We start from the raw sequence: 22,378 nt of genomic DNA, 5'->3' as shown, positions 1-22,378 counted from the left end.
ACACTCCTTCCCTCCCACTCACACTCCTTCCCTCCCACCCTCTCACACACCCTCCCTCTCTCTCATACTCCCTCCTCCCTCTCACACTCCCTCCCTCCCTCTCACACTCCCTCCCTCCGTTCATCTCACACTCCCTCACCCTCCCTCCCTCCTTCTCGCCCTCTCACCCTCCCTCCCTCCCTCTCACACTACGTCCCTCCCACACTCCCCCTCCCTCTCACACTCCCTCCATCCCTCTCACCCTCCCTCCCTCCTTCTCTCCCTCTCACCCTCCCTCCCTCCCTCACACTACGTCCCTCCCACACTCCCTCCCTCACTCTCTCACTCCCTCCCTCCCTCTCACTCCTTCCCTCTCTCCCACCCCCTCACACTCCTTCCCTCCCTCATGCACTCCCTTCCTCCCTCTCACACTATGTCCCTCCCACACTCCCTCCCTCCCTCCCTCTCACACTCCCTCCCTCCCTCTCACACACTCCCTCCCTCTCACTCCTTCCCTTTCTCCCTCCCTCTCACACTTCCTCCCCTCCCTCCCTCGCAGGCACGCTCCCTCCCTCTCACACTCCATCCCTCCCACTCACACACCCTCCCTCCCTCCCGCTCTCACTCCCTCACTCCCTCTCATTCCCTCTCACTCCCTCCCTCCCACCCTCTCCCTCCCTCCCTCCCTCCCTCTCACTCCCTCCCTCCCTCACTCACTCCCTCCCTCCCTCCCTCTCACTCCCTCCCTCCCTCCCTCTCCTCCCTCTCACTCCTTCCATTACTCCCTCCCTCTCACTCCCTCCCTCACTCTCACACTCCCTCCATCCCTCTCACACTCCCTCTCTCACTCTCACACTCCCTCCGTCACTCACATACTCCTTCCCTCCCACTCACACTCCTTCCCTCCCTTCCTCTCACACACCCTCTCTCTCTCACACCCTCCCTCCCTCACTCACTCCCTCCCTCCCTCCCTCTCACTCCTTCCCTTTCTCCCTCCCTTTCACTCCCTCCCTCCCTCTCACACTACGTCCCTCCCACACTCCCTTCCTCCCTCCCTCTCACACTCCCTCCCTCCCTCTCACTCCTTCCCTTTCTCCCTCCCTCTCACAATCCCTCCCTCCGTCTCTCCCTCCCTCGCAGGCACCCTCCCTCCCACTCACACGCCCTCCCTCTCCCTCTCCCTCTCTACCTCTCACACTCCCTAATTCCCTCCCTCCCTCTCTCACTCCCTCCCTCCCTCTCACACTCCCTCCCTCCGTTCCTCTCACACACTCTCGCGTCCCTCCCACACTCCCTCCCTCCCTCTCACACTCCCTCCCTCCCTCTCACCCTCCCTCCCTCCTTCTCTCCCTCTCACCCTCCCTCCCTCTCACACTCCCTCCCTCCCTCTCACTCCTTCCCTCTCTCCCACCCCCTCACACTCCTTCCCTCCCTCATACACTCCCTCCCTGCCTCTCACACTATGTCCCTCCCACACTCCCTCCCTCCCTCCCTCTCACACTCCCTCCCTCCCTCTCACACACTCCCTCCCTCTCACTCCTTCCCTTTCTCCCTCCCTCTCACACTTCCTCCCTCCCTCCCTCGCAGGCACGCTCCCTCCCTCTCACACTCCATCCCTCCCACTCACACACCCTCCCTCCCCTCTCACTCCCTCACTCCCTCTCACTCCCTCTCACTCCCTCTCTCCCACCCTCTCCCTCCCTCCCTCCCTCCCTCTCACTCCCTCCCTCCCTCACTCACTCCCTCCCTCCCTCCCTCCCTCCCTCTCACTCCCTCCCTCCCTCCTTCCCTCTCACTCCCTCCCTCTCACTCCTCCCTCCCTCTCCCTCCCTCTCACTCCTTCCATTACTCCCTCCCTCTCACTCCATCCCTCTCACACTCCCTCTCTCACTCTCACACTCCCTCCGTCACTCACACACTCCTTCCCTCCCACTCACACTCCTTCCCTCCCTCCCTCCCTCTCACCCTCTCTCCATCCCTCTCACCCTCTCTCCCATCCTCCCTCTCACCCTCTCTCCCTCTCTCTCACCCTCTCTCCCATCCTCCCTCTCATCCTCCCTCCAACCCTCCCTCTCATCCTCCCTCGAACCCTCCCTCTCATCCTCCCTCCCTCCTTCCCTCTCACCCTCCCTCCCTTCCTCCCTCCCTCCCTCCCTCTAACCCTCCCTCCCACTCACCCTCCCTCCCTCTCACCCTCCCTCCCTCCCTCTCACCCTCCCTCTCTCTCACCCTCCCTCCCTCGCTTTCACCCTCACGATCCCTCCCTCTCACAATCCCTCCCTCCCTCCCTCTCACACTCCCTCCCTCCGTTCCTCTCACACGCTCTCACACTCCCTCCCTCCCTCTCGCCCTCCATCCCTCTCACCCTACCTCCCTCCCTCTCACATTCACTCCCTCCCTCTCACACACACTCCCTCCCTCCCTCTCACATTCCCTCCCTCCTTCCCTCTCACCATCCCTCCCTCTCATACTCCCTGCCTCCCTCTCACACTCACTCCGTCCCTCTCACACTCCCTCCCTCCCTTTCACACACCTTCCCTCCCTCCCTCTCACACTGCCTCCCCCTTACACTCTTTCCCTCTCACACTCCCTCCCTCCCTCACTCCCTCCCTCCCTCCCTCTCACATTCCTTCCCTCCCTCCCTCTCACACTCCTTCCCTCCCTCCCCCTCACATTCCTTCCCTCCCGTTCACACTCCCTCCCTCACTCCTACACTCCCTCCCTTCCTCGCTCTCACTCTCCCTCCCTCCTTCCCTCCCTCCCTCCCTCTCACACTCCATCCCTCCCTCCCTGACACACGCCCTCCCTCCATCCCTCCCTCTCAAACTCCCACCCTCCCTCCCTCTCACACGTTCTCCATCCATCCCTCCCGCTCACCCTCCCTCCTTCTCACACTCCCGCCTTCCCTCTCATACTCCATCCCTCCCACTCACACTCTCTCCCTCCCTCTCACATGCCCTCCATCCCTCCTTCTCACACTCCCTCCCTCCCTCTCACACTCCCTCCCTCCCTCTCACACTCCCTCCCTCCCTCTCACACTCCCTCCCTCCCTCTCACACGCCCTCCATCCCTCCCTCTCACACTCCCTCCCTCCCTCTCACACTCCCTCCCTCCCTCTCGCACTCCCTCCCTCTCCCCCTCCCTCCCTCACTCTCCCACTCCCTACCCCTCACACTCCCACCCTCTCACACTCCGTCCCCTCACGCTACTACCTCCCTCTCACACTCCCTCCTTCCTTCTCACACTCCCTCCCTCCCTCGCTCTCACACTCCCTGCCTCCCTCCCTCTCACACTCCCTCCCTCTCACATTCCCTCCCCCTCTCACTCCCTCACTCTCCCACTCCCTCCCTCCCTCTCACACTCCTTCCCTCCCTCACTCTCTCTCACACTCCTTCCCTCCCTCACCCTCACACTCCTTCCCTCCCTCTCACACTCCCTCACTCCCTCTCACACTCCCTCCCTCCCTCCCTCTCACAGTCCCTCCCTCCCTTTCACACTTCCTCCCTCCCTCTCACACTCCACCCTCCCTCCCTCTTACACTCCCTCCCTCCCTCTCACACTCCCTCCCTCCCTCTCACACTCCCTCCCTCCCTCTCACACTTCCTCCCTCCCTCTCACACTCCCTCCCTCCCTCTCACACTTCCTCCCTCCCTCCCTCTCACACTCCCTCCCTCCCCCCTCCCTCTCACACTCCCTCACTCCCTCCCTCCCTCTCAAACCCCATCACTCCCACCGTCTCTCTCACACTCCCTCCCACACTCCCTCTCTGCCTCTCACACTCCCTCCCTCCCTCTCACACTCCCTCCCTCCCTCACTCTCACACTCTCCCTCTCACACTTTCTCCCTCCGTTCATCTCATACTCTCTCACACTCCCTCCCTCCCTCCCACTCCCCCTCCCTCCCCCTCTCACATCCATTCCCTCCCTCTCACCCACCCTCACTCCCTCTCACACTCTCTCCATCCCTCTCACGCTCCCTCCCTCCCTCCCTCTCACTCTGCCTCCCTCCATCTCGCACTCCCTCCTTCCTTCCCTCTCACCCTCCCTCCCTCTCACACACCCTCCCTCCCCCTCACACACCCTCCCTCCCCCTCACACACCCTCCCTCCCTCTCACACACCCTCTATCGCTCTCCCTCTCCCTCTCTCACTCTCACACTTCCTCCCTCACTCACACACTCCTTCCCTCCCACTCACACTCCGTCCCTCCCTCCCTCTCACACACCCTACCTCTCTCTCATACTCCCTCCCTCTCTCTCACAGTGCCTCCCTCTCTCTCACACTCCCTCCCTCTCTCTCACACTCCCTCCCACACTCTCTCTCTCACTCACTCCCTCTCACCCTCCCTACCTCTCACACTCACTCCCTCCATCCCTCTCACACTCCCTCCCTCCCTCTCACACTCCCTCCCTCCCTCCCTCTCACACTCCCTCCCTCCCCCCTCCCTCACACACTCCCTCACTCCCTCCATCCCTCTCACACCCCCTCACTCCCTCCGTCTCTCTCACACTCCCTCCCACACTGCCTCTCTCCCTCTCACACTCCCTCCCTCCCTCCCTCTCACACTCTCTCCCTCTCACACTCCCTCCCTCCCTCACTCTCACACTCTCCCTCTCACACTTTCTCCCTCCGTTCATCTCATACTCTCTCACACTCCCTCCCTCCCTCCCACTCCCCCTCCCTCCCCCTCTCACATCCATTCACTCCCTCTCACCCACCCTCACTCCCTCTCACACTCCCTCCATCCCTCTCACACTCCCTCCCTCCCTCCCTCTCACTCTGCCTCCCTCCATCCCACACTCCCTCCCTCCCTCCCTCTCATACTCCCTCCGTTCCTCCCACTCACACTCCCTCCCTTCCTCTCCGACTCCCTCCCTCTCCCACACCTTCCCTCCCTCTCACACTCCCTCCCTCCCTCTCACACTCCCTCCCTCTCACCCACTCTCACTCCCTCTCACACTCCCTCTATCCCTCTCACACTCCCTCCCTCCCTCCCACCCTGCCTCCCTCCATCTCACACTCCCTCTCTCCTTCCCTATCACCCTCCCTCCCTCTCACACTCCCTCCCTCCCTCTCACACACCCTCCCTCCATCTCACACACCCTCCCTCCTTCCCTCGCACCCTCCCTCACTCACACACTCCTTCCCTCCTACTCACACTCCTTCCCTCTCTCCCTCTCACACACCCTCCCTCCCTCTCATACTCCCTCCCTCTCTCTCACAGTCCCTCCCTCTCTCTCACACTCCCTCCCTCTCTCTCACACTCCCTCCCACACTCTCTCTCTCACTCCCTCCCTCTCACACTCCCTCCCTCTCACACTCCCTCCCCCTCAGTCTTCCCCTCTCACACTCCCTCCCTCGCTCTCACACTCCCTCACTCCCTCTCACAGTCCCTTCTTCCCTCTCACACTCCGTCCCCCTCACACTCCCTCCCTCCCTCTCTCTCGCACTCCCTCACTCCCTCCCACATGCCCTCCATCTCTCCTCACACAACCTACCTCCCTCTAACACTCCCTCCCTCCCTCTCGCACACCCTCCCTCCCACTCACACACCCTCCCTCCCTCTCTCCCACACTCCCTCCCTCCCTCCCTCTCACACTCCCTCCCTCCCTCTCACTCCTTCCCTTTCTCCCTCCCTCTCACAATCCCTCCCTCCGTCTCTCCCTCCCACGCAGGCACCCTCCCTCCCACTCACACGCCCTCCCTCCCTCTCCCTCTCCCTCTCTACCTCTCACACTCCCTAACTCCCTCCCTCTCTCACTCCCTCCCTCCCTCTCACACTCCCTCCCTCCGTTCCTCTCACACACTCTCACACTCCCTCCCTCCCACACTCCCGCCCTCCCTCCCTCTCACACTCACTCCCTCCCACTCACACACCGTCCTCCCTCCCTCCTCACTCCCTCCCTCCCTCACTCCCTCCCTCCCTCTCTCACTCCCTCACTCCCTCTCACTCCCTCCCTCTCACTCCCTCCCCCCTCCCTCTCACTCCCTCCCTCCCTCCCTCTCTGTCCCTCCCTCCCTCACTCCCTCCCTCCCTCTCACTCCCTCCCTCCTTCTCACTCCCTCCCTTTAACTCCCTCCCTCTCACTCCTTCCATTACTCCCTCCCTCTCACTCCCGCCCTCACTCTCACACTCCCTCCATCCCTCTCACACTCCCTCTCTCACTCTCACACTCCCTCCCTCACTCACACACTCCTTCCCTCCCACTCACACTCCTTCCCTCCCACCCTCTCACACACCCTCCCTCTCTCTCATACTCCCTCCCTCCCTCTCACACTCCCTCCCTCCCTCTCACACTCCCTCCCTCCCTCTCACACTCCCTCCCTCCGTTCATCTCACACCTCACCCTCCCTCCCTCCTTCTCGCCCTCTCACCCTCCCTCCCTCCCTCTCACACTACGTCCCTCCCACACTCCCTCCCACCCTCTCACACTCCCTCCCTCCCTCTCACCCTCCCTCCCTCCTTCTCTCCCTCTCACCCTCCCTCCCTCCCTCACACTACGTCCCTCCCACACTCCCACCCTCACACTCTCACTCCCTCCCTCCCTCTCACTCCTTCCCTCTCTCCCACCCCCTCACACTCCTTCCCTCCCTCATGCACTCCCTCCCTCCCTCTCACACTATGTCCCTCCCACACTCCCTCCCTCCCTCCCTCTCACACTCCCTCCCTCCCTCTCACACACTCCCTCCCTCTCACTCCTTCCCTTTCTCCCTCCCTCTCACACTTCCTCCCTCCCTCCCTCGCAGGCACGCTCCCTCCCTCTCACACTCCATCCCTCCCACTCACACACCCTCCCTCCCTCCCGCTCTCACTCCCTCACTCCCTCTCATTCCCTCTCACTCCCTCCCTCCCACCCTCTCCCTCCCTCCCTCCGTCCCTCTCACTCCCTCCCTCCCTCCCTCTCACTCCCTCCCTCCCTCACTCTCACTCCCTCCCTCCCTCCCTCTCCCTCCCTCTCACTCCTTCCATTACTCCCTCCCTCTCACTCCCTCCCTCACTCTCACACTCCCTCCATCCCTCTCACACTCCCTCTCTCACTCTCACACTCCCTCCGTCACTCACATACTCCTTCCCTCCCACTCACACTCCTTCCCTCCCTTCCTCTCACACACCCTCTCTCTCTCACACCCTCCCTCCCTCACTCACTCCCTCCCTCCCTCCCTCTCACTCCTTCCCTTTCTCCCTCCCTTTCACTCCCTCCCTCCCTCTCACACTACGTCCCTCCCACACTCCCTTCCTCCCTCCCTCTCACACTCCCTCCCTCCCTCTCACTCCTTCCCTTTCTCCCTCCCTCTCACAATCCCTCCCTCCGTCTCTCCCTCCCTCGCAGGCACCCTCCCTCCCACTCACACGCCCTCCCTCCCTCTCCCTCTCCCTCTCTACCTCTCACACTCCCTAATTCCCTCCCTCCCTCTCTCACTCCCTCCCTCCCTCTCACACTCCCTCCCTCCGTTCCTCACACACACTCTCGCGTCCCTCCCACACTCCCTCCCTCCCTCTCACACTCCCTCCCTCCCTCTCACCCTCCCTCCCTCCTTCTCTCCCTCTCACCCTCCCTCCCTCTCACACTACGTCCCTCCCACACTCCCTCCCTCCCTCTCTCACTCCCTCCCTCCCTCTCACTCCTTCCCTCTCTCCCACCCCTCACACTCCTTCCCTCCCTCATACACTCCCTCCCTGCCTCTCACACTATGTCCCTCCCACACTCCCTCCCTCCCTCCCTCTCACACTCCCTCCCTCCCTCTCACACACTCCCTCCCTCTCACTCCTTCCCTTTCTCCCTCCCTCTCACACTTCCTCCCTCCCTCCCTCGCAGGCACGCTCCCTCCCTCTCACACTCCATCCCTCCCACTCACACACCCTCCCTCCCTCTCTCACTCCCTCACTCCCTCTCACTCCCTCTCACTCCCTCTCTCCCACCCTCTCCCTCCCTCCCTCCCTCCCTCTCACTCCCTCCCTCCCTCACTCACTCCCTCCCTCCCTCCCTCCCTCTCACTCCCTCCCTCCCTCCTTCCCTCTCACTCCCTCCCTCTCACTCCCTCCCTCCCTCTCCCTCCCTCTCACTCCTTCCATTACTCCCTCCCTCTCACTCCATCCCTCTCACACTCCCTCTCTCACTCTCACACTCCCTCCGTCACTCACACACTCCTTCCCTCCCACTCACACTCCTTCCCTCCCTTCCTCTCACACACCCTCTCTCTCTCACACCCTCCCTCCCTCACTCACTCCCTCCCTCCCTCCCTCTCACTCCTTCCCTTTCTCCCTCCCTCTCACTCCCTCCCTCCCTCTCACACTACGTCCCTCCCACACTCCCTTCCTCCCTCCCTCTCACAGTCCCTCCCTCCCTCTCACTCCTTCCCTTTCTCCCTCCCTCTCACAATCCCTCCCTCCGTCTCTCCCTCCCTCGCAGGCACCCTCCCTCCCACTCACACGCCCTCCCTCCCTCTCCCTCTCTACCTCTCACACTCCCTAACTCCCTCCCTCCCTCTCTCACTCCCTCCCTCCCTCTCACACTCCCTCCCTCCGTTCCTCTCACACACTCTCACACTCCCTCCCTCCCACACTCCCGCCCTCCCTCCCTCTCACACTCACTCCCTCCCACTCACACACCGTCCTCCCTCCCTCCTCACTCACTCCCTCCCTCACTCCCTCCCTCCCTCTCTCACTCACTCACTCCCTCTCACTCCCTCCCTCTCAGTCCCTCCCTCCCTCCCTCTCACTCCCTCCCTCCCTCCCTCTCTGTCCCTCCCTCACTCACTCCCTCCCTCCCTCTCACTCCCTCCCTCTAACTCCCTCCCTCCCTCCCTCTCCCTCCCTCCCTCTCACTCCTTCCATTACTCCCTCCCTCTCACTCCCGCCCTCACTCTCACACTCCCTCCATCCCTCTCACACTCCCTCTCTCACTCTCACACTCCCTCCCTCACTCACACACTCCTTCCCTCCCACTCACACTCCTTCCCTCCCTCCCTCTCACACACCCTCCCTCTCTCTCATACTCCCTCCCTCCCTCTCACACTCCCTCCCTCCCTCTCACACTCCCTCCCTCCCTCCCTCTGACACTCCCTCCCTCCGTTCATCTCACACTCCCTCACCCTCCCTCCCTCCTTCTCTCCCTCTCACCCTCCCTCCCTCCCTCTCACACTACGTCCCTCCCACACTCCCTCCCTCACTCTCTCACTCCCTCCCTCCCTCTCACTCCTTCCCTCTCTCCCACCCCCTCACACTCCTTCCCTCCCTCATACACTCCCTCACTCCCTCTCACACTATGTCCCTCCCACACTCCCTCCCTCCCTCCCTCTCACACTCCCTCCCTCCCTCTCACACACTCCCTCCCTCTCACTCCTTCCCTTTCTCCCTCCGTCTCACACTTCCTCCCTCCCTCCCTCGCAGGCACGCTCCCTCCCTCTCACACTCCATCCCTCCCACTCACACACCCTCCCTCCCTCCCTCTCACACTCCCTCTCTCCCTCTCACACTCCCTAACTCCCTCCCTCCCTCTCTCACTCCCTCCCTCCCTCTCACACTCCCTCCGGCCCTCCCTCTCACACTCCCTCCCTCCATTCCTCTCACACACTCTCACACTCCCTCCCTCTCACATTCACTCCCTCCCTCTCACCCACCCTCCCTCCCTCCCTCTCACCCTCCCTCCCTCCAACGCTCACTCCCTCCCTCCGTCCCTCTCACTCTCCCTCCCTCTCACTCCTTCCCTCCCTCTCAATCCTTCCCTTTCTCCCTCCCTCTCACTCCCTCCCTCCCTCACACACTCCCTCCCTCTCATACTCCTTCCCTCCAACCCTCTCACACTCCCTCCCTCCCTTCCTCTCTCACAGTCCCTCCCTCTCTCTCATTCTCCCTCCCTCTCACATTCCCTCCCTCCCTCTCATCCTCCCTCCAACCCTCTCTCCCTCTCTCTCACCCTCTCTCCCATCCTCCCGCTCATCCTCCCTCCAACCCTCCCTCTCATCCTCCCTCCAACCCTCCCTGTAATCCTCCCTCCCACCCTCCCTCTAATCCTCCCTCCCTCCTTCCCTCGCACCCTCGCTCCCTTCCTCCCTCCCTCCCTCTAAACCTCCCTCCCACTCACCCTCTCACCCTCCCTACCTCCCTCTCACCTTCCCTCTCTCTCACCCTCCCTCCCTCCCTCTCACCCTCCCTCCCTTCCTCCCTCCCTCCCTCTAACCCTCCCTCCCACTCACTCTCCCGCCCTCCCTCTCACCCTCCCTCTCTCTCACCCTCCCTCCCAAGCTTTCACCCTCACGCTTCCTCCCTCTCACAATCCCTTCCTCCCTCCCTCCGTTCCTCTCACACTCTCTCACACTCCCACCCTCCCTCTCGCCCTCCATCCCTCTCACATTCACTCCCTCCCTCTCACCCACCCTCCCTCCCTCCCTCTCACACTCCCTCCCTCTTTCCCTCTCACCGTCCCTCCCTCTCATACTCCCTGCCTCCCTATCACACTCTCTCCGTCCCTCTCACACTCCCTCCCTCCCTCTCACACTCCCTCCCTCCCTCCTTCTCGCACTCCCTCCCTCCCTCTCACACTCCCTCCCTCTCACACTCCTTCCCTCCCTCCCTCTCACACTGCCTCCCCCTTACACTCTTTCCCTCTCACACTCCTTCCCTTCCTCCCTCCCTCTCACACTCCTTCCCTCCCTCCCCCTCACATTCCTTCCCTCCCTTTCACACTCCCTCCCTCCCTCCTACACTCCCTCCCTTCCTCCCTCTCACACTCCATCCCTCCCTCCCTCACACACGCCCTCCCTCCATCCCTCCCCCTCACACTCCCTCCCTCCCTCTCACACTCCCACCCTCCCTCCCTCTCACACGTTCTCCGTCCATTCCTCCCCCTCACCCTCCCTCCTTCTCACACTCCCGCCTTCCCTCTCACACTCCCTCCCTCCCTCCCTCTCACACTCCCTCCCTCCCTCTCACATGTCCTCCATCCCTCCCTCTCACACTCCCTCCCTCCCTCTCACACTCCCTCCCTCCCTCCCTCTGACACTCCCTCCCTCCAGTCATCTCACACTCCCTCACACTCCCTCCCTCCTTCTCTCCCTCTCACCCTCCCTCCCTCCATCTCACACTACGTTCCTCCCACACTCCCTCCCTCCCTCTCACACTCCCTCCCTCCCTCTCACCCTCCCTCCCTCCTTCTCTCACTCTCACCCTCCCTCCCTCTCACACTATGTCCCTCCCACACTCCCTCCCTCCCTCTCTCACTCCCTCCCTCCCTCTCACTCCTTCCCTCTCTCCCACACCCTCACACTCCTTCCCTCCCTCTCACACTCCCTCCCTCCCTCTCACACTATGTCCCTCCCACACTCCCTCCCTCCCTCCCTCTCACACTCCCTCCCTACCTCTCACTCACTCCCTCCCTCTCACTCCTTCCCTTTCTCCCTCCCTCTCACACTTCCTCCCTCCCTCCCTCGCAGGCACGCTCCCTCCCTCTCACACTCCATCCCTCCCACTCACACACCCTCCCTCCCTCCCTCTCACACTCCCTCTCTCCCTCTCACACTCCCTAACTCCCTCCCTCCCTCTCTCACTCCCTCCCTCCCTCTCACACTCCCTCCGGCCCTCCCTCTCACCCTCCCTCCCTCCCTCTCACCCTCCCTCCCTTCCTCCCTCCCTCCCTCTAACCCTCCCTCCCACTCACTCTCCCGCCCTCCCTCTCACCCTCCCTCTCTCTCACCCTCCCTCCCAAGCTTTCACCCTCACGCTTCCTCCCTCTCACAATCCCTTCCTCCCTCCCTCCGTTCCTCTCACACTCTCTCACACTCCCACCCTCCCTCTCGCCCTCCATCCCTCTCACCCTACCTCCCTCCCTCTCACATTCACTCCCTCCCTCTCACCCACCCTCCCTCCCTCTCATACTCCCTCCCTCTTTCCCTCTCACCGTCCCTCCCTCTCATACTCCCTGCCTCCCTCTCACACTCTCTCCGTCCCTCTCACACTCCCTCCCTCCCTCTCACACTCCCTCCCTCCCTCCTTCTCGCACTCCCTCCCTCCCTCTCACACTCCCTCCCTCTCACACTCCTTCCCTCCCTCCCTCTCACACTGCCTCCCCCTTACACTCTTTCCCTCTCACACTCCTTCCCTTCCTCCCTCCCTCTCACACTCCTTCCCTCCCTCCCCCTCACATTCCTTCCCTCCCTTTCACACTCCCTCCCTCCCTCCTACACTCCCTCCCTTCCTCCCTCTCACACTCCATCCCTCCCTCCCTCACACACGCCCTCCCTCCATCCCTCCCCCTCACACTCCCTCCCTCCCTCTCACACTCCCACCCTCCCTCCCTCTCACACGTTCTGCGTCCATTCCTCCCCCTCACCCTCCCTCCTTCTCACACTCCCGCCTTCCCTCTCACACTCCCTCCCTCCCTCCCTCTCACACTCCCTCCCCCCTCTCACATGTCCTCCATCCCTCCCTCTCACACTCCCTCCCTCCCTCTCACACTCCCTCCCTCCCTCCCTCTGACACTCCCTCCCTCCAGTCATCTCACACTCCCTCACACTCCCTCCCTCCTTCTCTCCCTCTCACCCTCCCTCCCTCCATCTCACACTACGTTCCTCCCACACTCCCTCCCTCCCTCCCTCTCACACTCCCTCCCTCCCTCTCACCCTCCCTCCCTCCTTCTCTCCCTCTCACCCTCCCTCCCTCCCTCTCACACTACGTCCCTCCCACACTCCCTCCCTCCCTCTCTCACTCCCTCCCTCCCTCTCACTCCTTCCCTCTCTCCCACACCCTCACACTCCTTCCCTCCCTCTCACACTCCCTCCCTCCCTCTCACACTATGTCCCTCCCACACTCCCTCCCTCCCTCCCTCTCACACTCCCTCCCTCCCTCTCACTCACTCCCTCCCTCTCACTCCTTCCCTTTCTCCCTCCCTCTCACACTTCCTCCCTCCCTCCCTCGCAGGCACGCTCCCTCCCTCTCACACTCCATCCCTCCCACTCACACACCCTCCCTCCCTCCCTCTCACACTCCCTCTCTCCCTCTCACACTCCCTAACTCCCTCCCTCCCTCTCTCACTCCCTCCCTCCCTCTCACACTCCCTCCGGCCCTCCCTCTCACACTCCCTCCCTCCATTCCTCTCACACTCCCTCCCTCTCACATTCACTCCCTCCCTCTCACCCACCCTCCCTCCCTCCCTCTCACCCTCCCTCCCTCCAACGCTCACTCCCTCCCTCCGTCCCTCTCACCCTCCCTCTCACTCCTTCCCTCCCTCTCACTCCTTCCCTTTCTCCCTCCCTCTCACTCCCTCCCTCCCTCACACACTCCCTCCCTCTCACACTCCTTCCCTCCAACCCTCACACTCCCTCCCTCCCTTCCTCTCTCACAGTCCCTCCCGCTCTCTCATTCTCCCTCCCTCTCACATTCCCTCCCTCCCTCTCACACTCCCTCCAACCCTCTCTCCCTCTCTCTCACCCTCTCTCCCATCCTCCCGCTCATCCTCCCTCCAACCCTCCCTCTAATCCTCCCTCCCACCCTCCCTCTAATCATCCCTCCCTCCTTCCCTCGCACCCTCCCTCCCTTCCTCCCTCCCTCCCTCTAACCCTCCCTCCCACTCACCCTCCCTACCTCCCTCTCACCTTCCCTCTCTCTCACCCTCCCTCCCTCCCTCTCACCCTCCCTCCCTTCCTCCCTCCCTCCCTCTATTCTCCCTCCCACTCACCCTCCCTCCCTCCCTCTCACCCTCCCTCTCTCTCACCCTCCCTCCCAAGCTTTCACCCTCACGCTTCCTCCCTCTCACAATCCCTCCCTCCCTCCCTCCGTTCCTCTCACACTCTCTCACACTCCCACCCTCCTTCTCGCCCTCCATCCCTCTCACCCTACCTCCCTCCCTCTCACATTCACTCCCTCCCTCTCACCCACCCTCCCTCCCTCCCTCTCACACTCCCTCCCTCCTTCCCTCTCACCGTCCCTCCCTCTCATACTCCCTGCCTCCCTCTCACACTCACTCTGTCCCTCTCACACTCCTTCCCTCCCTCTCTCACTCCCTCCCTCCCTTCCTCCTTCTCGCACTCCCTCCCTCCCTCTCACACTCCCTCCCTCTCACACTCCTTCCCTCCCTCCCTCTCAGACTGCCTCCCCCTTACACTCTTTACCTCTCACACTCTTTCCCTCTCACACTCCCACCCTCCCTCCCTCCCTCCCTCTCACACTCCTTCCCTTCCTCCCTCCCTCTCACACTCCTTCCCTCCCTCCCCCTCACATTCCTTCCCTCCCTTTCACACTCCCTCCCTCCCTCCTACACTCCCTCCCTTCCTCCCTCTCACACTCCATCCCTCTCCCTCACACACGCCCTCCCTCCATCCCTCCCCCTCACAGTCCCTCCATCCCTCTCACACTCCCACCCTCCCTCCCTCTCACATGTTCTCCGTCCATCCCTCCCCCTCACCCTCCCTCCTTCTCACACTCCCGCCTTCCCTCTCACACTCCCTCCCTCCCTCCCTCTCACACTCCCTCCCTCCCTCTCACACGCCCTCCATCCCTCCCTCTCACACTCCCTCCCTCCATCTCACACTCCCTCCCTCCCTCTCGCACTCCCTCCCTCCATCCCTCCCTCTCCCCCTCTCTCCCTTCCTCTCCCACTCCCTACCCCTCCCACTCCCTCCCTCTCACTCACTCCCTCCCTCACACACTCCCTCCCTCTCACACTCCTTCCCTCCAACCCTCACACTCCCTCCCTCCCTTCCTCTCTCACAGTCCCTCCCTCTCTCTCATTCTCCCTCCCTCTCACATTCCCTCCCTCCCTCTCACACTCCCTCCAACCCTCTCTCCCTCTCTCTCACCCTCTCTCCCATCCTCCCGCTCATCCTCCCTCCAACCCTCCCTCTCATCCTCCCTCCAACCCTCCCTCTAATCCTCCCTCCCACCCTCCCTCTAATCATCCCTCCCTCCTTCCCTCGCACCCTCCCTCCCTTCCTCCCTCCCTCCCTCTAACCCTCCCTCCCACTCACCCTCCCTACCTCCCTCTCACCTTCCCTCTCTCTCACCCTCCCTCCCTCCCTCTCACCCTCCCTCCCTTCCTCCCTCCCTCCCTCTATTCTCCCTCCCACTCACCCTCCCTCCCTCCCTCTCACCCTCCCTCTCTCTCACCCTCCCTCCCAAGCTTTCACCCTCACGCTTCCTCCCTCTCACAATCCCTCCCTCCCTCCCTCCGTTCCTCTCACACTCTCTCACACTCCCACCCTCCTTCTCGCCCTCCATCCCTCTCACCCTACCTCCCTCCCTCTCACATTCACTCCCTCCCTCTCACCCACCCTCCCTCCCTCCCTCTCACACTCCCTCCCTCCTTCCCTCTCACCGTCCCTCCCTCTCATACTCCCTGCCTCCCTCTCACACTCACTCTGTCCCTCTCACACTCCCTCCCTCCCTCTCTCACTCCCTCCCTCCCTTCCTCCTTCTCGCACTCCCTCCCTCCCTCTCACACTCCCTCCCTCTCACACTCCTTCCCTCCCTCCCTCTCAGACTGCCTCCCCCTTACACTCTTTACCTCTCACACTCTTTCCCTCTCACACTCCCACCCTCCCTCCCTCCCTCCCTCTCACACTCCTTCCCTTCCTCCCTCCCTCTCACACTCCTTCCCTCCCTCCCCCTCACATTCCTTCCCTCCCTTTCACACTCCCTCCCTCCCTCCTACACTCCCTCCCTTCCTCCCTCTCACACTCCATCCCTCCCTCCCTCACACACGCCCTCCCTCCATCCCTCCCCCTCACAGTCCCTCCATCCCTCTCACACTCCCACCCTCCCTCCCTCTCACACGTTCTCCGTCCATCCCTCCCCCTCACCCTCCCTCCTTCTCACACTCCCGCCTTCCCTCTCACACTCCCTCCCTCCCTCCCTCTCACACTCCCTCCCTCCCTCTCACACGCCCTCCCTCCCTCCCTCTCGCACTCCCTCCCTCCATCCCTCCCTCTCCCCCTCTCTCCCTTCCTCTCCCACTCCCTACCCCTCCCACTCCCTCCCTCTCACACTCCATCCCCTCACACTACTCCCTCCCTCTCACACTCCCTCCTTCCTTCTCACACTCCCTCCCTCCCTCGCTCTCACACTCCCTCCCTCCTTCTCACACTCCCTGCCTCCCTCACTCTCACACTCCATCCCTCTCACATTCCCTCCCCCTCTCACTCCCTCCCTCTCCCACTCCCTCCCTCCCTCTCACACTCCTTCCCTCCCTCATTCTCTCTCACACTCCTTCCCTCCCTCCCCCTCACACTCCTTCCCTCCCTCTCACACTCCCTCTCACACTCCCTCCCTCCCTCTCACAGTCCCTCCCTCCCTTTCACACTGCCTCCCTCCCTCTCACACTCCACCCTCCCTCTCACACTCCATCCTCCCTCTCTCTCACACTCACTCCCTCCCTCCCTCACACACTCCTTCCCTCCCTCTCACGCTCCCTCCCTCCCTCCCTCTCACACTCCCTCCCCCCCCTCCCTCTCACACTCCCTCCCTCCCTCTCACAACCCCTCACTCCCTCCGTCTCTCTCACACTCCCTTCCACACTCCCTCCCTCCCTCTCACACTCCCTCCCTCCCTCCCTCTCACACTCCCTCCCTCACTCTCACGCTCTCGCTCTCACACTTTCTCCCTCTCACTCTCCCTCCCTCCCTCCCGTCCTCTCCCTCCCTTCCTCCCTACCGCTCACTCCCTCCCTCCTTCCGTCTCACTCCCTCTCTCCCTCTCACACTCCCTCCCTCTCTCTCTTACTCCCTCCCGCTCACATTCCCTCCCTCTCTCTCACACTCCCTCTCTCCCTCTCACACTCCCTGGGGAAAAGCAAATTATGAAAGCATTAGACAGGAATTGAAGAATTTGGATAGGGTGCGTCTTTTGGGTCGCCACACTACCAGAAGGTTGTGGAGGCTTTGGAGAGGGTGCAGAGGAGGATTCCCAGGATGCTGCCTGGTCTGGAGGGTGTTTGCTATGCGGAGAGGATGTATCGACTCGGACTGTTTTCATTAGAATGACGGAGGTTGAGGGGTGACCTGATAGGGGTCTACAAGATTATGAGGGGCATGGATAGAGTGGATGGGCAGGCAGTCTTTCCCAGGGTGGAGGGGTCAGTCACCAGGGCACCAAAGGTTTAAGGTCCGTGGGGCAAAGTCTAGAGGAGATGTGCGAGGCAGGTTTTTTACACAGACGGTGGTGAGTGCCTGGAACGCGTTGCTGGGGAAGGTTGTGGAAGCAGATACATTAACTGCGTTCGAAAGGCATCTTGACAACCACATGGATAGGATGGATATAGAGAGATACGGCACAAGGAAGTGCTGAGGGATTTTGGCCAAGGGTGGTATCATGACCAGTACAGGCTTGGAGGGCCGAAGGGCCTGTTCCTGTGCTGTATTGTTCTTTGTTCTTTGTTTTAATAATAAAGATTATTATCTCATCCCTAATCCCCTACTTTAACTTGCCCCCATCCTCAACACACACAAGATAGACAAAACAGAGGGGTGAGAGGGGTGAAAGTAGTGAGCAGAAGTAAAAAGAGTCTTTGTTTTAGATGGTTGCCTTTTAGCAGAACTTTCTTCAAAGTAACCTTTCAAATCCAGGTCTCTGTTTGCAGCCTGTAATGCTTCCACTGTAGAGACATTCATTCAATTTCTCTGTACTTTCAGAAAAACATCAGCTCACAGCCTTTCTGCAGAGAGAGAGAGAGAGGGAGAAAGAAGGAGCAGGCCCTTGTCCCTTTGCCTCCAGGAGTCAAAACTCTGCTTCCGTTTGGTCTCTGGAAATCACCGCACTCAGGCCGGATCCAAACACCACCAGTTACCAGACAGAATATGACCTTCGTGGCCAAGCCAATCAGTCGAACTGAGTTCCACCCCATCTCTTGGGTGCCTCAAAGTCTGGGTCTTTGTGGTAGTCTGTATTAGGGGTATTACGGTACCTAGGTTGAGGCTGTAAGACCATTGGTGTGGGAGATACCTGAGACAGGAAGATCATTGGTGAAGCCTGCCTGCTGGTTCCGCCCATTAAGGCGGAGTATATGAGTCTGTGTCTCCCTAGCAGCCGCATTCTGTACCTGCGCTGCTGGGGGAAGCATCTCGCCCAATAAAGCCTTCCATTGTCTTCCAATCTCGCTTCTGGAGTTATTGATTGAGCATCAACTTATTGGACTTGATTTTAAAGAATGGAGCTCCGAATCTAGCCGGAGTGTCTGCAACTCAGCCCCCACGCGGCAAACTCAGCGGCAATCTTCAAACGCTGGCTGGCATGCTTCAAAGGGTACCTCAGGATGGCCACGACTGCACCCACAGAGGACCAGAAACTGCAAGTTCTCCACTCGAGGGTGAGCCCAGAGATCTACACCCTCAGCGAGGATGCGGACGATTTCGAGGCCGCGATGGCCCTGTTGAAAGGACACCACATTCGCCCAGTAAACCAGGTTTACGCCCGACATCTGCTAGCGACAAGGCGACAAATCCCAGGGGAATCGCTGGATGAATTCCACCGCGCGCTCCTGGTACTGGGTAGGAACTGTGACTGCCTGCAAGTTTCAGCCAGCGACCACACAGAACGTTTAATCCGGGACGCATTCATTGCAGGTATGCTGTCCTTCCAAATCCGTCAACGACTGCTGGAGAAAGAGACACGAGGCCTCAAGGAAGCACGGGCCCTTGCTAATTCCCTGGACGTGGCCTCCCGAAACGTCCGCGCGGACGTCCCCGACCGCGCGGCAGCCCCTTGGGCATCATGGAACCCACCCGCGGCTATCCTCGATGCATCCCCCATCCCACCACAAGCTTCTGCCGCGCGGCTACCAGGCAACCCCGGGGGCCCCCCTGTTATTTTTGCGGGCAAGCCAAGCACCCCCAGCAGCGCTGCCCGGCCCGCTCCTCCACCTGCAAAGGTTGTGGCAAAAAGGGCCATTTTGTGGCGGTATGCCAGGCCAGGGCGGTCGCCGCTGTCTCCGGGTGCGAACCGGGGCCGCCACCACATCTCTCTCCACGGGCCACGTGCAGTCCGCGGGCGCCGCCATGTTCTTTTCCTCAGCCATGTGCGGGTCCCGGGCGCCGCCATCTTGTTCCCCAGGGGCCACGTGCGATGTGTGCGTCGCCATCTTGCCCACCCCCAGCCATGTGCGACCCGTGGGCCTTGGCTGGGGTCTCAGGACCCCGATTCGGATGACCACACACCGGTCGAGGAAAATCTCCAATTTGTGCCACGACTCGCCTCGGTGACCCTGGACCAGTCTCGGCCCCGAACACTTTCGACCGTGACGACAACCGTGTTCATCAACGGATGCAAACCATCCTGCCTGATCAACTCCGGGAGCACAGAGAGCTTCATACACCCCAACACGGTAAAGCGCTGTTCTCTTTCCATACACCCAGTTAACCAAAATATCTCCCTGGCCTCTGGGTCTCACTCTGTAGAGATCAAGGGGTTCTGTGTAGCGAACCTCACGACTTTACGTCCTCCCTCACCTCTGCGCTGCCACGTTCCTGGGGTTGGACTTCCAATGCAACCTCCAGAGCTTAACTTTTAAATTCAACAGCCCTATACCCCCCCTCACTGTCTGCAGCTTCGCGACCCTCAAGGTCGACCCGCCTTCCCTTTTTGCGAACCTCACCCCGGATTGCAAACCCATCGCCACCAGGAGCAGACGGTACAGTGCCCAGGACCGGACCTTCATTAGGTCGGAAGTCCAGCGGCTACTGAAGGAAGGTATTATCGAGGCTAGCAACAGCCCCTGGAGAGCTCAAGTAGTGGTTGTAAAGACCGGGGAGAAGCATAGGATGGTCATCGATTATTGTCAGACCATCAACAGGTATACGCAGCTCGACGCGTACCCTCTCCCCCGCATATCTGATTTGGTCAATCAGATTGCACAATACAAGGTCTTTTCCACGGTGGACCTCAAATCCGCCTACCACCTGCTCACCATCCACCCAGACGACCGCAAATACACTGCATTTAAAGCAGATGGGCAGCTCTACCACTTCCTAAGGGTTCCCTTCGGTGTCACAAATGGAGTCTCGGTCTTCCAACGGGAGATGGACTGAATGGTTGACAGTTACGGTTTGCGGGCCACGTTTCCACGTTTCCATACCTCGACAATGTCACTATCTGTGGCCACGACCAGCAGGACCACGACACCAACCTCCGCAAATTTCTCCATACCGCAAACACCCTTAACTTGACCTACAACAAGGACAAATGCGTGTTCAGCACCGACCGTCTAGCCATCCTCGGCTACGTAGTGCATGATGGAGTCATAGGCCCAGATTCCGAATACATGCGCCCCCTTATGGAGTTTCCCCTCCCCCACTGCTCCAAGGCCCTGAAACGCTGCCTGGGATTTTTTTCATATTACGCCCAGTGGGTCCCCAATTATGCGGACAAGGCCCGCCCACTAATCCAATCCTCGGTTTTCCCCCTGTCAGCAGAGGCCCGCCAGGCCTTCAGCCGCATAAAGGCAGACATCGCAAAGGCCACGATGCACGCAATCGATGAATCCATTCCCTTCCAAGTCGAGAGCGACGTGTCCGACGTAGCTCTGGCGGCCACCCTCAACCAAGCGGGCAGTCCCGTGGCCTTCTTCTCACGCACCCTCCATGCTTCAGAAATCCGTCATTCCTCCGTTGAAAAGGAGGCCCAGGCCATAGTAGAAGCTGTGCGACACTGCTGGGGGCATTACCTGGCCGGCAGGAGATTCACGCTCCTCACTGACCAACGGTCGGTTGCTTTAATGTTTGATAATGCACAGCGGGGCAAGATAAAGAACGATAAGATCTTACGGTGGAGGATCGAGCTCTCCACCTACAACTATGAGATCCTGTATCGTTCCGGGAAGCTAAACCAGCCTCCTGATGCCCTATCCCACGGCACATGTGCCACCGCACAAGTGGATCGACTCCGGGCCCTCCATGAGGACCTCTGCCACCCGGGGGTCACTCGATTCTTCCATTTTATCAAGACCTGCAACCTACCCTACTGCCTCGAGGAGGTCAGGACCGCCAAAAGGAACTGCCAAATCTGCGCGGAGTGCAAGCCGCACTGCTACAGGCCAGAGAAAGCGCACCTGATAAATGCTTCCCGTCCCTTTGAACGCCTCAGTATGGACTTCAAAGGGCCCCTCCCCTCCACCGACCGCAACACGTACTTCCTGAATGTGATTGATGAGTACTCCCGGTTCCCATTCGCAGCCACCATCATAAAAGCCCTCCACAGTATCTTTACCCTGTTCGGTTTCTCGGCTTACATACACAGCGATAGGGGGTCCTCCTTCATGAGCGATGAAGTGCTCAGCAAGGGCATCGCCTTGAGCAGGACGACCAGTTATAACCCCTGGGTAAACAGACAGGTAGAGAGGGAGAACGGAACAGCTTGGAAGACCGTCCTACTGGCCCTACGGTCCAGGAGTCTCCTGCTGGCAGGAGGTCCTTCCCGATGCACTCCACTCCATCCGATCACTGCTGTGTACCACGACAAACGAAACACCTCATGAACGTCACCTTGTCTTCCCTAGGAAGTCCTCCTCCGGGACCTCGCTCCCAACCTGGCTGGCAGCTCCTGGACCCATTCTGCTCCGCAAACACGTGCGGGCGCACAAGTCGGACCCATTGGTAGAGAGGGTCCACTTCCATCACGCTAACCTTCAGTACGCCTACGTGGCGTACCCCGACGGCCGGCAGGATACGTTCTCACTACGGGACCTGGCGCCTGCTGGATCCCCCCCACCCCCACCAACCCCACCCTCCCTCACACCGGCGCACCCCACGGCTGCCCCCTTCCAATGTGGATCGGTTCTTCCACTGGTCCCACCCAGGGGTGATGAAGCCACCGAAGAAGCCAAAGTCACGCTCCCGGAGTCACGGATGCCCGAGCCCATGCCTGCATCACCGCCGAAACTGCGACGATCACAGAGGACGACCAGGGCCCCCGATCGACTAATTGCTTCATTCTGATATGTACATGTAAAATGAATACTGTAAATAGTTGTGACATGTAATAAGGCAAAACATTGCACCACCGACAGGTACCACCATAACCTCTATCACTGTATGACGCGAGACCACCACCCCCGCCGGACTCTTTTTTTTAACAGGGGGTGAATGTGGTAGTCGGTATTGGGGGTATTACGGTACCTAGGTTGAGGCTGTAAGACCATTGGTGTGGGAGGTACCTGAGACAGCAATATCATTGATGAAGCCTGCCTGCTGGTTCCGCCCAGTAAGGTGGAGTATAAGAGTCTGTGTCACCCGAGCAGCTGCATTCTGTACCTGCGCTGCTGGGGGAAACATCTAGTCCAATAAAGCCTTCAATTGTCATCCAATCTCGCTTCTGGAGTTATTGATCGAGCATCAGTCTTGTCCTCCAAAGCTAGCAGCAGCATATACTACATTGTAACTTCTTGAATTCCTCATTCTCTCTGCTGCTTGACTCAAAGACAC

Source organism: Scyliorhinus torazame, chromosome 12 (assembly GCF_047496885.1).
Source record: "Scyliorhinus torazame isolate Kashiwa2021f chromosome 12, sScyTor2.1, whole genome shotgun sequence".
In the NCBI taxonomy this organism is placed as follows: domain Eukaryota; kingdom Metazoa; phylum Chordata; class Chondrichthyes; order Carcharhiniformes; family Scyliorhinidae; genus Scyliorhinus; species Scyliorhinus torazame.
This window is presented reverse-complemented; position numbering follows the sequence as displayed.